General features: G+C 32.5%; 1 protein-coding gene across 5 annotated transcripts in view; it reads left to right on the forward strand.

Annotated features, from left to right (window-relative positions):
- The window catches only part of LOC130452793 (interference hedgehog-like), a 114,664-nt gene that overhangs the window by 33,277 nt on the left and 65,687 nt on the right, over positions 1-15,700 (forward strand). Inside the window, exon 1 of one of the 5 annotated variants that reach the window (XM_056792241.1) lies at positions 3,324-3,557. The exons of the other annotated variants lie outside the window; for them this stretch is intronic. The gene's annotated coding sequence lies outside the window, so the exon portion shown is untranslated. Of the gene's footprint in view, positions 1-3,323; positions 3,558-15,700 lie in introns of those variants that run through there. 5 annotated transcript variants of the gene reach the window in all.

Here is a 15,700-nt window from a genome sequence, read left to right on the forward strand (position 1 = left end):
TATAATAAATAGTCGTAGTGACCAGACCGAAATAGAAAATAATCAAGAAATTTAAATAAATCATTTAAGTAATAAGTGAATTATTATTTGATAGTGTAGTGTGAATTATTTAAATAAATTAAGAATGTAAGAGACAGTGTTTATTGATTAAACCAACGAATATAAATTATATAAAAAAATAAGAAAAACATTACAATACTCTTTCAATGAAATAATAAAAAAAGTTGTGAAAAGGGTTTCTTATTGATGTTACCTACTATTAGCCTAGTAAAAGGCAATTAAGTAATAAACTAATAACGGAACTACGACAAAATAAATTAGTGCGTTTCCCGCTTGTGCTTAAATTCTAGAAACCCAAAGTGAAAACCATAAGTTTACACATAGAAAGGAGTAATCTCCAAATTGTTGAACTGGGTAACACCTTTATCGTTGTGAATAACTAAAATGGAGAAAATAAAGGAACTATTTAAATCAAATTGAAATGGATAAAAAATTAGAAAACCTAGTATAAAAAGTAGAGGTGAAAGGAAGAAAAATCAGGATTTTACAGGAAACAAGAGAAAAGAAATAAAAAGCTAGAGAGAGGAGTAACAAAGAAGCATTTCATCCTTGAAGGCATATGAGATACAAAAATTGAAAACACCAATATCACCTCAGACACACTGATAAAAAATATAAGGACAGAGAAGGGTGAACTTGAATAAAATGGAATTAGGAGACGTTAGGAGAATTGGAAAATATAAAGTCAGACATATTTTGTTGAAATTAATTGAATTAAACAATAAAAAATTCTGCGAAATAAAAAAATTGTGAAGGGGACTGATATTTGAGTTGAGGAGGATATAAGGTAGTCTTGGAAGAAAGAAAACAGGCGGTTATTTAATATAACAAACTGATAATATACTATAAAGGTTATCAAAAGAAAGCGAATGCTTGAATATGGTAACAGACGATGAAGACGAAGATAGGAAAACGACAAAAGGTAAAGGTAAAGAAAAATCAAACTAAACAACAGACATTACTTCACAGTGGTGTACATCTAACCAAAAGGGCAACTACAGGCGTAGGTTATCTCAATCAGAAAGGATAATGATAATACAATTGGATAAGGAACAATTATACAACAATCAATTTTAGTGGCATATGTGTCAAATGAAGATGATAGTAAAAATAACAAAGATAAATTTTTGCATGACCTAACAGACGTAGTAAAAAATGCCAAAGGGAAAATACATCTAATAGGAGATTTTAACGGAAGTGTAGGAAGGGAGGATATATAAGGGAATAATCGGTAAATATGGAGAAACAATAATGTGAAACGGGTGCTTGCCTTTTGCCTCTTACATAACAAAAAACATTTGTTTCCAGCACAAAAATATCCACAAGTAGACAAGGGAAGCACATTTGTGGACAAAGAAAGTGGTTTTTGGTGATCGCCACTACTAAAAATTACGAATTGCACTTCGAATTTGTTGACCACCCAACGTGCTTACCAGATCTCACTCCCAGTAACTTTTTTCTTATTCCTAACCTTCCTAAATATTTTCATCAGAGGTGTATGTTATCGCATACGTAAACTTCCATTCTAAGGATAATAACGGCAACTATTATTTCGAAAAAGGTTAAGCATCGTTAGAAAAAGTCTTAAAAGGAGACTGTGTTGAAAAATAGATAATATTATGGTAAAGATTGTGTCTTTTCTGTTTTAAATCAAAAACTTTCCGAACAACCCTCATAAATAATAATTGCTTATTACAGATACAGGCAATATCTGTTCAAATCATCTCTCATCTTTATTCTTTTTATTTAATTGAAGATGAATCAAGCCTTTCTGGTCTGGCACTATAAAATTCACGTCTATAGAGCACTATCCCGTAGTACACTCCGTTCTCCTTCCTTGCAACAGGTTCATACCTGGAAGTGTCTAATCGGCCAACGCATCAAACCATCTTTGTACTATCGCTAGCAATCTTTACATGATTCTTTGGTTCAAACTTGTCACTGCTTCTCTCAATATACTTGAAATAGATTCAACGTTAATAATTTTTGCCGTAGAAATCGCACCTTGCAAATTTCTAAATGGTTTTCAACAATACCTGCCCAAACTTCAACCTTTTGAGACTATTGTAAATGAAAAACAGAAAAATAAAATTTTCTAATTGAAAAATGTTGTTATTCGATATATCTGTGAAGTTAAGTTGTACCAAAAGTAGATGTTATGTGAGATTAACATTTAATTTTGTGGATGATTCCATTCCAATTCTTAACTCAAGCATAAGCGACCATCTATCCATACAAATTTAATGATTTTGTGACTACTTCTTCTTAATTCTCCGTCACATGTGTAAGATCGCATTTATTCAGCGAAAACCACACTTTTCTAAACAACAGTTTATATCAAAATATTATTTCCAATTTTTTCTTTTTCTCATATTTGTAGATTATTAATTACGTTGATCAATGATCTAATAAGGGCTTTGTATCAAGTCGCGTTCCTCCAAATCGGTACGGAACACATTTTAGAATTTTACATCTAAAAACAATGAACTAAAACTAGCAATTCCAAAACATTTTTGAATTTGCATCGAGTAAACGTTTACTTGAGGTTTTGTGTTTTAATAATTTATATTTGTATTTGTAACATCAATTAGACGATGAATCTACACACCTGAGTCACCCATTTTAAGATGTGACCTAACTTGCCTGCTTTTAATCAGTACTAAGCGATCGGGACCCCCACCTTACAGATAACTTATTTATGCAAAAATTAGAATACCCTTTTGGTTGAAATCGAACGAACGTACGAAACGTTTCTTGAATAGTTGATTCAGATATTGGTTTCGGGAGTCTGGCATTCATAAGACTAATTTGAAAATCATTAAGTCATATTAAGGGTCGGAACACTTACAGGAAAATATTCACGTAAGTTTTCCTCGGTTTCTTGGATTAATTACCTCTAGGAAGTACCTTTCGAAAGATTTTTTTCTTCATATTCGCCTATCAACGAAAACAGTCAATCTGTCAAATTTTTATAAAATTTTAATAGATGATGTCAAAAACATAGCGGAAAGTAACAACATAATAACCGCTAAATGTCGGTTTGAGTCAAATGAATTCTCGTTTATATCTATTCTTAAAACTGTTATTTTGTGTATTTGAATTTGCACAAGGCGTTTTCAACTTTTTTAACAACTTTTTATGCATATTATGACCAATCAATATTGGTTTTAAGTTATTATTATGGACGGTATGGGCTCATTAGTCACTCCTTCGATGGTACTCCCAAGTTCGATCAGTGATACTTCTCCGAGACTGTATTCAACATTCTTGCGAGAGCGAGCGTCGAGAAGCCGGTACCCTGACACTGGGTACCATAAACCGTAGTACCATAAACTGTAATACCGCGACCGCTATCTTTATCGGATGGCGCCGATATAAAGGAATTCTCACTTTTATATTACTAGTGTCCTTTTTCGAAAAAGGTGTTCGACCGTGTTAATTTAATGTTCCTTAGTGTACATAGTGGTTCCGGTCGTAGTAACCAAAAATTGTTTTGGGTAAGTGTATGATCCGATGAATGTTTTTCACTGATTGTTTAAATATTTGGCAAATAAATGTAACTTTTGAAATTTTGAAATTCATCATATTTTCATACAATCATTATATTTAAAATGGAGTTTCTTTAACCAATTTTATCTGTGTATTAGCATCATATTAATTTATTATAATTTAGTTAAGGAAAAAATAAATAAATTTCTTTAATATCTTATTTCTTAGACCGTTTATGTTTCTTAATCGTCTTTATTTTAAGTCTCTCTTGTTGTAAAATTGTTTTTTTTTATAATTTTTTTTTCCTTTCAAAAATTATAAACAAAAAACTAATTTTATAACAGAAGAGACCTAAAATCAAGACGATTTAGAAACATAAACATAGAATTATGTATCAAAATCAATAAATCGTTTTCTTCAGATAAACAGTCACCATCATCAATTTCCTCATGTCCCACAAGTAATAATTGATTCTATTGTTTCCTCTATTAATACATCATGGTAATAGAATTTGTTTTCCTTTACTACGTCATGTCTTATAGCTTTTTGCCAAATGTATGCTGGAATTCTTGATACGGTAGACACATAAAAATTGACTGACATCTGAGTTTAAATGTTTCTCTCTACATATCTCTCCATTTGAACCGAAACTAAATCAGTGGGGTTAAGTTTACACCAAGCAACACTTCCACTCTTCAATCTTTTGTTATTTTATCTAATCGGTGAGTTTTGCTTTTTCCGTTTAGTGTCATGTATCGTTTTTTTCAATCTTAAATTGTAGGCGATAACTATTAAAGAATTGGCCGTGATAAATCTATCACTTGACTCAATTATTCTTCAAAAATATCAGCAGTAATTTTTTTATGGTAGTCTTTCGTAGAATTTTATCATATTTAAACATCAAAAAATCCTTTGTGTCCTTCAATAGACAAACCTGCTATAAATGTCTGTCAACCATTTATATCCAGTTCTTGTTATCCAAACTTTTTTTTACAAATTTATCCATGTTTTTTCTTCTTTTCCTTACATATTGCATCCTCCAACAAATTACATGTTTTTCAATGAGCACAGATTCCTTTCGTTCTTTTACCAAACGATGTCTAAATCATTTTTTTTAAATTCAAATTTCTTGTTTATTAATGCCTAATAAACATATATCCAAAGTACCAGTTTGGTCCGATAATAGTTACATAAGAAAAACAATACACCTAGAGATTCTCCAAATTTGTTAACCTGTTAACAAATACATTTTCTTGAGATCTGCTAAGTAGGCCTCCGTGTAGGAGATGATCTCCTTTATCGAGTGACTTTTGCAAAGTTGTTTTGGTGGAAAATTACGTTTTCTTCGCCGAATGAGGCTGTTTTTGGTCTAATTAGAAGTGGATTGGCTCTATATTCTTCACATTACAAAACTGCGGCCATTTTGATCTTCTTCGTATAAGTCCGAAAAAATAGGACAGCCTTCGCCTTCTTTGATCTCCAAGTGAAGTTTCGACTGTTCGTTAGTCTTCGGTGTGTACCAGTGGATATATATTTCGTCGAATGTCACGAAACAGTGTCAAACTCTGCTCCAAAGTAGTCTCACGATTACTCAAAGAAAGATATTGTAAAAAGCATAGAAGGAATATGACCATGCTGGATGAAGAGATTTGCGGAGTATTTTGTATCATAAAAAATCTAAATAGAGACACAAAATATCAGTAGCTGAAAATACTCCCTTTCCTTGGGAGACGCCAAAAATCCTTTTAGGTACAATCACCTAGTGTGTGATAGAGTATCGAATCCAATCAGTGGGTTCCCGTTTGCGTTAATCTAAACTGATTACTGATTAGCCATGTTTAATAATCCGACACCACGTCGTTTCCCTACCTGTCGGTTTGTCAAGGCAACTGTATAAACAAAGCAGAAAGCAGTAAATTAATTGTTAAAATTGGTTGTTAAAGCAACGACAAACAATTTCTTTATTTACCTCCATTCTCGTGTTTGAATGAGAGAAGAAGACCTCTACATATAGATGACTCTTACATATTTTTCGAACAACTCCAAACGATGAGAGTGGTATTGTAATTAGTCATGCTCTGTTCTTAGAAGTGTGTTTCTATATCATATGACTACTTGTAATTTGTAGACGTATGTTTGTTATTTATTTCTAAGAATAACATAGTTGAAACTAACGAGAATCAAAAATTTATTTAACTTGATAACATTCTACAACTATGAGATTTTATATTTGTATTCAATTATCACTTAGATTTATGTATCTATAGTTAGTTAATCCAAGACACCTATATTTAGATGTATCACGACGATGTTATTTGTTCTAACCAAATTGACGTCGACTGGGGGTCTGGAAACTTCGAATTTTATCAATGGTGTGTGATTTAAATTATTTGAAATAGCTCAGGCTGCTGCCTTACAACAATTCTGTCTCTATGAACATAGTGACAATCGTTAGAAAAACTATAAAACTATAAATAAAAAAAAGTTCGGAAGTATTAAACCGGAAACCAAGCAGAGAGTGACGAAAATAGAAATAAATAAAATTAAAATAAAAGAAACTAGTCCGGACCCGTGCTGCTCCGCAGTAGTGACTATGTGGATAATTATAGCTTCGTCATAAAATCAATCAATACTTAAGTTGTCAAAGGTATACAAAAAGTATCGGGACACGGTCAAAAAATCAGCCATCATTTCTACATTGTTCATAATACAATAGACTATGTAATTTCACATTACTTCCTTCTAAACAACATTGGCTGCGCGTCGACCCTTTGGTTTAATCTCTACCTTGACATTTTTGAACGATTTCCCACGTGATAGGGCTACATACAACTCTGTAGCTATATTAGAACCTGAGATATAGATCTTTGAATGTAGAAAATTGCCAAAAACCTACTAATCTCCACATCGAATGTCCGCGCCTAGCTCCTCTCCAACTCAACCGATTTAAGTCCGATAAACACAAAAGAAAGAAGGTGTTTCAGCGAGTGTTCTTAAACCAAAACGAAGTCTCTATCTTGAATAGAACCTGAGATATTGAGGATAGAGCGTGTGTATGTGAAAAACTCCCATAAGTAATGTACAGGGGGAAATCGCATTTGAGTATAACTTGAGAATGGTGAAAATTAGATGAAATTCGATGGTTGATGGCTGATCTGTGCATCAATATCTTTCACTGAAAAAAAAAATTAAGCAAATCGGTTGGGTAGAACGCCTGAACGGACTCGGAAAGGAAATCATCAATTTTTTTAATATATAAGAAAAAGTAAAGAAATTCTAGTACGCAGGGACTCGAAGTTAGGAGCCAGCTAAATGAACTAATAGACATATTGGGCCGAACTATCAACGTTAACACGAACCTTTGTCATTTATATTGTCATCATAGTTATTAGATGTAGATAGGATGTAACTTTTTTAATTTAAATTTACAAATTGTCGTTATCTATAGTAAACAATTTCTATAATCGATTAACTAATATTCACACATGTCAAATTTTAATGCTCTTATCCAATATCTGTCATCAATGACAGGTCACGAATTACGACAATTTGCAACAATTTTCTAATATTTCAAGTAGATCATTATTGGAGTTTACTCCTTAAGAATCGACTTGCATATGTAAGGGGTGAGAAAAATGTGCGGAGTAAAATCTATCGATGAATGATCTCGTTACGTTTTTGGTGCGCTCCCTAAGATAGGCAACTTTCTAATTTGTCAGTCTCAACATACTTATATTGCTGTTTTTATTATAAATATCAATAATTAATATTGTTATTGTGAAGTTTTAATTTTTATCATTGTGTTCCGCTAAAGTGAACTGAAAGTATTTTCAAATAACTATGGCAGAAAGAGGTGTAGATGATATTGCCGGAACATCTAACAAACACGTGGTTCCAAGGTACGTTATAATTCATGTATGAGCATGTGCAATTTGTATTTATTAAATATTTTAATAATTATCGATGTAGTTCATATAAATATATATTTGAAAACAACACATAAAATTAGATAATCAACCCAATGAATTATCGAGATTATTGACTATTGTAAAAAGTTTAATGTAAAATATTTCGTCGATTAGTTATAATAAATGTATATGAAATGAATAAATTGAATAAATATATATTTATATATGTATATTATTTTCATTAATTAACAAATTTACCCTTTTACACAGTATCAATCTTTTTTAAGTTAAATAAACTCTTTTTGCGTCTGGTTAGACTATCGAACTTAAGGAGTAATCTCCAGTCGTGTGTCGGAGCTGACACACACATTTTTTTCGAATTAGCTTAAATATTTAGGATCATTAATCAAAATTTTATTATAAAGTTTATATCATTATACATAAAGACACTCGGAGACGAAGAGTGCCCTTATGAAACCCTTCAAGTATCTCTACTTAATAAGTAGTAAGTAAATATTTGGAATACAGAAAAACACAAAAATTTAAGTAATAGATTTTACTTTGTATGGTGTACGATAATTCGTCACGATTGGCGCTCAACGTTCTATTTTCTTTCTTCTTTCCAAGTAATAGACATAAAAAAAATTTAGAGATATTACAATAGTTATATAGGGCTTAATTAAAAAAAAGTTTGTAATTTTAACCAAGAAGTGACACATTGCTGAGTCACAGAAGCTACCAAGGACGCATGAAATATATACAAACATAAATATGCTTTTATTGAAAATAGCTAACGAGGAGGGCTAACTAAACTGACCGTGCAAACGCCACTGTAAAAGTGAAGAAAATATCTGAGTCTCTAAATGAGTAGTTGTAAAAATAAAATAATTGAGAATGCTGCCAGACACTCGCAACAATAACTCATAACAGACACTTCAATAATGCAAATTTTGTTTGTTATAGTGATTTTAACAACGAACAAGACGATGATTAACTACTTTATGAGTAGTCCTGTAATTAAATAAAAATTCATATATGCACTCTAAAAACACTTCAACTGACTAGTATTTCTTCCCAGGCTTTCATAAAAAATTTATCTTAATTACGTTACAAAAAAAAAGCTTCGTATTATAACTTTTCACACCTGCACCCTATACAGTCGAAAAACAAACATACCCATCGCAACCATCTCTCATCTTATACCATGATGATTAATCATATTCCGAGCACCCACACACGTACTTCGAGTTTTCTCCAATACCAGGAACAAATTTTGTTGGCATTCTTGTAACGTAACTCACTGGTCTGTCTTAATGATGCAAATATTGTTGAATATTTTAATCACAATGGAGAAAATCAAATAAATTTATATGAAGATTTTTTTATATCAGTAGCTAACTATTTTCTATTTTAAATTGAAATGTTTGAACATTATACTAGGATTACTAGATGAAGAAGTTTTAAATTTTCTATTTTTGACACGTCAAATATAAAAGAATTGAAAGTTTTCTTCAAAAATACAAAAAAAATGGATGAAGAATTATTTGAAGAATTTAATTGCATACCTCCAGAATTACGTAAAATGGCAGAAGAGGCCATAAATAATTTACTTCCAAAAAGTCGCACACCGTTTACAAAAAAAGACTTATCAGAAGTTTCGATTATGGTGCGACGCTAATTTTGAAATTCTGAGTAAAGATAAAAAATTATCCACCTTGTCGTCCACATATTTGGAGTTGAAGGCCTGCTTGCGTGTAGATAAAAATGTAGATATTTCGAAATACTCAAGACTTCACGTTTACCTGAGAACTTTTTTGCAAGGTTAGAACCTAAAAAGTCAAAGTTTTGGAATCTGATGACATTAATCGTTTTATTGCTGAGCTGATGATAACGTTCACTTGGCAATGAAAATAGGTATTCAATTATATATGGATTTTTACATCAATATAAATTCTTGTTCCCACTAAGATGTATAATTTCGGAGTTTTAGCTGCATTTACGGTATCTCCACCAAAGTTCATTATTGTACATTTAGATGGCTAAACTCGTTTAATTGGAATATTCTTCAATAATTTATGTGCTAATACAAATCTTGTAACAAGGTCTAATGTCAGTAAGTTAGTAAAAAGTTTAACGAAACTGGTGCAGTAAAATATTTATCCAAATCATGGCGCAGAAAACCTACAACTGAAGACAAATGTTTGTGTCTTGTTAGAAGTAGATCCACATTTTTGAAGTAGAAAAATTACGAATTTTAGAAAACATACAGTAAAGGCGATGTCAACCAATGCTCAAAATGTTGTCCACTTACTTCGAAATAACAAGCCATGCGATTTTCAAAACAGTGGAATACATTTTGCAACATCCCTGACGTATCAATCTCAAATTTCTCGTTAAATTGAAAAAAACTCCGACTGAGTGTTATAAATTGTTGCAAGATGCATATGGGGATAATTCTCTATCACGTGCGCGTGCTTTGGAGTGCTGTAAGCGTTTTAGTGAAGGCCGAGAGAGCAAATCAAAATTCAAGGCAATGTTGATCGTTTTTTTCCACATTAACGGTATCGTGATGACTGAATGGGTTCCAGAGGGTCAGCCTATCTGTGAAGCAGTATTTGGTCAGTAAGCGCACACCCGCCGTACTCACCAGATTTGGCACCGTGTCTCTTTTTTTGTGTTTCCAGAGATAAAATCTGCTTTGAAAGGAACCCGATTTGAGTCGATGGAAACAAAGTACCTATTTCTGTCAAAACCATTATAATTTTGATAATATATTAACGTAATTTGTTATTCTGTTAATAAAGAATATGTTAATATGATACTGATTTTTGCGCTTTAATGCCCGCACGGGAATAACGTATAAGAATACAGAAATGTAGTACTAGTAATGAGAAACAATTATTTTTCGCACTAAGGATAGATAGAAGAGAAAAAGAAGAAATAAAAGTTTAAATTGTCTCTCAATTGGGTCGTGCTTCAATTATACCTCAATGATTAATTGTGACTAATGGAAAAATGATAAACAACGTTGCTTTTGTATTAGTAATGACATGAAATATACAAACATCAATAAATATTGTGTCTTAGACGAAACAGTGTCACAAATGGATAAACTGGACACCAAGTTGTCACGAAATTAAATAGGATACATTTAGAAAGCTGAGACAAATGACTAAATGTTCAAAACGATTATACAATTTTAGTTAATAAACATCTATTTTATTATTTCATTCATAATACCATGATTTCCGTAATGTTAGTAACCAAAATCTACTATTTTCATAATGCAACAGGCAATTTCCATAACGATAAACCCTAGATAAACGGATGGTACGAATTTTTAACACACCTTTGATATTATATTTATTCGTCTCCTTTCTTCAATAATAGGTCTAACGCCTGTTCTTTCTCTGATATTTTTCCTCATCCTGGCTCTAGATTGTCAATCCACCTCTTTCGTGGTCGACCTCTACTCGGTGTTCCAATTGGAGATTCATCCTTCGCTATTTTTACCAGTCTACGTCTCTCATTCTGTCACATAATCGCCTGATGCTTTCGCTTCTTTTTCGGTCTAATAGTGTTTTTCTCATGATCCGCTTGAAAATGTGGTTTCCAAGAGTTAGCATCGTTTTCGATGTTTTTGGTCTCGTTTCTGATGTATATTTTCGCCTCTTGATGTAATTGTCGTTTACATTCTCTTGGGCATGCTTTCAATTAGGTGCTGTATCACTTCTTGAGGTATGTTCTCCCATTTCTCTAATGCCGCTTGCTCAGGCTCATTTAAATTTTGAGAAGATGGATTTCGACGACGAATGCGGCGTTTTAAATGTCCCAGAAATGCTCGATAGGATTCATATCTGGACTTCTTGGTGGTCAGTCCAGGGTATGAATTCCTACTTCGTTTAGGTAATTCAGAATATCTGCCGCAACATGTGGTGTAGCATTATCATGCATTAAAAGAAAATCATCACCAATAAATGGCCAAAAACGGAACGACGTGATTTTCAAGAATGTCAGTTATGTATCTTGCTGCTTTGAGGGTGGGTCTAGGAAGAGACACTAATTCTGTGCGGGCATCAAAACAAATTCCTCCCCAAAACATGATAGACTCCCCATAAAACGGCTCCCTGAGAATGATACAAGTCTGCGCAAATCTTTCTCCTCGCTGTCTTCGAATTTGATTACGTCCATCTGGACCTCTTAGACTGATTCTTGTTTCATCAGTAAATAATATTTTCTAAATTCCAATCTAAATGTTGCTTTGCAAATCTTAGTCTAGCAACACGATGCTACCTGGTTAGCAAAGATGCCTGGAGAGCTCTTCTGTTGTGTAGACCAACATTCTGAAGGTGTCGTCTTATTGATCTATCAGAGATATTTACATTTCGGACTTCTCGTAAAAGGCTGTTGAGCTCGACAAGCCACAAAACCAGTTATTTGCTGATAAGAAATTTTGCTATATTTTATCGCTAACATTTAAGATACTTTAACTTTTTATGATAGAAAAAAAAATAAAACTGTCTAGTTAATGTGAAGAAAGACGTATCAATGATATACCAAAATACGGAAGGTTTCCATTCTAAGATAAACAAAGATATGACTCTCTATTATAGGTTAAACAAAGCTCTTTCAGATAAACAAGGTACTCATATGGTTCCAAAATATTCTTAGCACTTCTTGAAGTACGCCTTCTCGCTCTTATTTTTATATTGATCGATTCCGATTCTAATAAGAATGGTACTGAAACAATCAAAGTTCTATTGAAATTTATTCTGTTCGTTTAGCGATTTTAGTTTGTAATTCGTATGTAATTTTTTTATGCCGTATATTTTTATCTGAAAAAAAAAAGATAAAAACTAAAAATATTTTTTTGTTACAACTTATCGCGATAATCTATTGAAATTCACACTATATATTTATATATATTTTCATTCCAATTATTAATCTATACTTTTATGTAAAAAATTATTTATTATAGTTATTTTACGCCTCGCCCTGGTAATTTGTTTGAACAGGATGCGTCCAAATTCGTTACTCGGCTCATTATTTATAGCCAAGGTGGAAGTCATCCATAAGATATTTTAAACTCTCCATTTTCACCAGGCATGCATCACAAACGATAGTACAAATTTCGTATACGGCACGAGTGCCACCGAGTACTGTGCCGTACTCTGGTTATTTATAATTCCAGCGAGACCAAAATAAACAGATCCTTAATTATTGTTATATTTATAGGATAAGTCACCTGGTTTAAGATAATTTGCAAAAAATTATGAACCTCAATTGAGGCTACGAACTAAAATTAATTACAGCCATATAGAATATTCCGAAAGTAATTGAATCTGTCAAATATGCAATTGAATGAAACGCCCTATATTTCATCCAATTGTCTAACGTTCATAATTAGGTCAACTTTAAATGAGGTCACTACTTTTGCGATAATGAAATTGATTTACCCCAACTATAAGTGTTATATTTGTGTGTGTACTTAGTTACAAAAAATTATTAAACTAAAGAAGGTGTCGCTTAAATAATGTCAGTTTCCAATATTCACTTTATTAAATAATCAAACGAAACAAACACAAAACTAGTAAGTTATTTGAGACATCGGTAAAACAATTCTTAGGACAACATCTCCTTTAGATTAAAATTTTGGCTCACGCAAGAATTTCGCCATGGATCTGTATAAATAGTAATCTGGCGGTGCAAGGTCTGGACTAAATGCTGGATAAGGCACTACCACGTTTTTCGATGTCATTCCGCAAATCTTTCACAGTATACGGTTCAGCATTGTCTTGTTATTAGAGAATTCGTTTTCGGTTATCCAATAAAACCTCTATATTATAGTCCGGTCAATGGCCGCGCAAGAACTAAACTTAATGTGGGCAAGGTACATTTAGCGAGGCCCTCTGATGGTGCAAGAAGGAGGGAATATAAAATCACTTTAAATTAAAGTTTTTAATTCATTAAGAAATTTTTACTTGTACTTCTTTGGAACATTAAACAAAAATGAAAAAAATAGAAATAATTAAAGAAAAAAAATTTTCTACTTTTGATTTTACTGAAATCGTTAATGATTGGTTCGTAATTTATCTTAGATCCTATATCTGCTTCAATAGATAAAAATTCCAAAACTGAAAGTCTCTTAACCCTTAGTATTTCTTAAATAATTTTTAATTTTCAAAAGCTTCTTTCAGTGGAAGCAGAACTTACAGGTATTGTTAACAACATTCTAATGACAATGTTAATATTTGGGTAAAGTAAACCTCATAAGGTTGAAAGTCACTGCTTTCACCTACTTGCAGGACTGTGTGTAAATCCTGACAGTTTTGCAGTATTTCCTCTTTTAGAATTTTTTTTTAACTTGTTCAAGTCATAGAGGAAACCAAAATTTTCAAAATGTTGATTTAAAGACATAAATCTCGATTCCATCTTACTTATCACAGATTCAATTTGGATGACCACCCACTGTTTTCACGAGATCTGGACCGCAGCTACATTTTCCTGTATTTGTATCCTTAAAGTTTCACATGCAGGAGGAGGTAATCGTGTATTTCGAGAATATATACGGATTAAGTGTATAGACTTGAAAGGATTCTTATTTGACAAATTAAAATGATTATGGAAAAAATGATTTGTTACGTTGGAAACTTTTCACACAACCCAAGAAATAAGTTTTTAAGGGTCTGTTCAGTGATGCAAGAACTGTGTTGTAGGACTCTGTAAGTAAAGAAGTGTTAGTTACCTCATCATAGTAAATTCCAGCGAATATTAATCTGTTTTTGTCACATTTATGATACGATACAAAATGATAAATAGGCTAACAAAAATGTTTGTGTACAAGTATTTTTTTGATTCAAAACAAGCCGATGCAAAACTTTTAAATGTTTGTATATAAACACCGCAAATTCCGATCAATCCAATCCTAACCACTTTATTATATTTAGTAATCGATTTTATCACGGCAGTAATGGGATATTTTGTACCAGTAAAAAGATAAATCATACAGACGAATTAATTTTGGTACGTGTTTATTTGCTTAGTCATGATTGGGGAGATTGCAGATTGCCAGTCAAATTAATACCCGAATGTTGTATACCACATTTTAACAAGAACCTTGAATTCAAGGTGACGAACTTGGAAGTCGACTACTATACAACAAATGAAGCTAAGCATCGCTACAAACATTCTCATAATCTTTCTAGCGAACGCACTAGTCGATGCATATCAAAAACTATTCTGCACGAAGATCTGTAATGTCCTTCTTTGTTTATAAACTAACTATTCACAAGCACTTATACACTTCACTTTCACTAATATTTAATTTATACGAACACTTAATATCTAATTTATTCGAACAATTAATATCTAATTTATTCTTAATACCCCGTTCAGTACTCTTGCCAATGTCCTGATGTATTCACTACACCATCAAAATGTTGATTGCTGAACAAACTTAACCTAACCATTTTTTCTAATTAAGAGTCTGAAGGTACCAGTAACCAGGACCAAAAATCTATTTAGACGTTAGTCGCGGTACTATTCACACACGAATAAATATATCAAAAACAATAGCTTTTGGCTAGGTTAGGTCTTGGCAGTTTGATCATTTAATGGGATATATTAGATTATACATTTTTTCCGGTGGAGGAAATGATTTACGCACAGAGTGCTCATCACTTTCTTTACCAACTGAAACGTCCATTTCTTTTACCGAATACCAACCTTGCAAAGTTTAACACCTCGAGTTAGGTTATCTCTTTCTCCCTTCGGGATCGTTTATTCTTTTTTTTTCTCGCTTAAATAGCTGCCCAGTCTAGGTCAGTCTTGGTGGTACGCAGAACTCCTTGAATATATTGAAAAATCAGATTCCAGTACTTCTATTGTCTTAACATCTTCACAACGATGGTGTCTGCTGACAATTTGCCAGTGTGCGACTTCAATTCCTCTCTTGTGCAGAACAACATCATGCACGATATTGTTTGAGTTACAATCTTGCAACCTAGCCCCCAGATATCCTGATTGATATTCCCATATAACATTTTCCAGCAAGAAATCTTGCTATATCGCGCTATATTATTTCAATCTAGCATTTGATTCTGGTCGGTTTGTGGCACACTGCGCAATGCGATCCAAACATTTGTCCCATATTAGAACATGTTTCTACAAATATCTCATTTTGTGAAAAATTGGCATTTAGACCCTTTGTTACCTCTACTTTCCATTCTTCTCAATTATATGAA

The sequence above is a fragment of the Diorhabda sublineata genome, chromosome 2 (assembly GCF_026230105.1).
Source record: "Diorhabda sublineata isolate icDioSubl1.1 chromosome 2, icDioSubl1.1, whole genome shotgun sequence".
NCBI lineage: Eukaryota > Metazoa > Arthropoda > Insecta > Coleoptera > Chrysomelidae > Diorhabda > Diorhabda sublineata.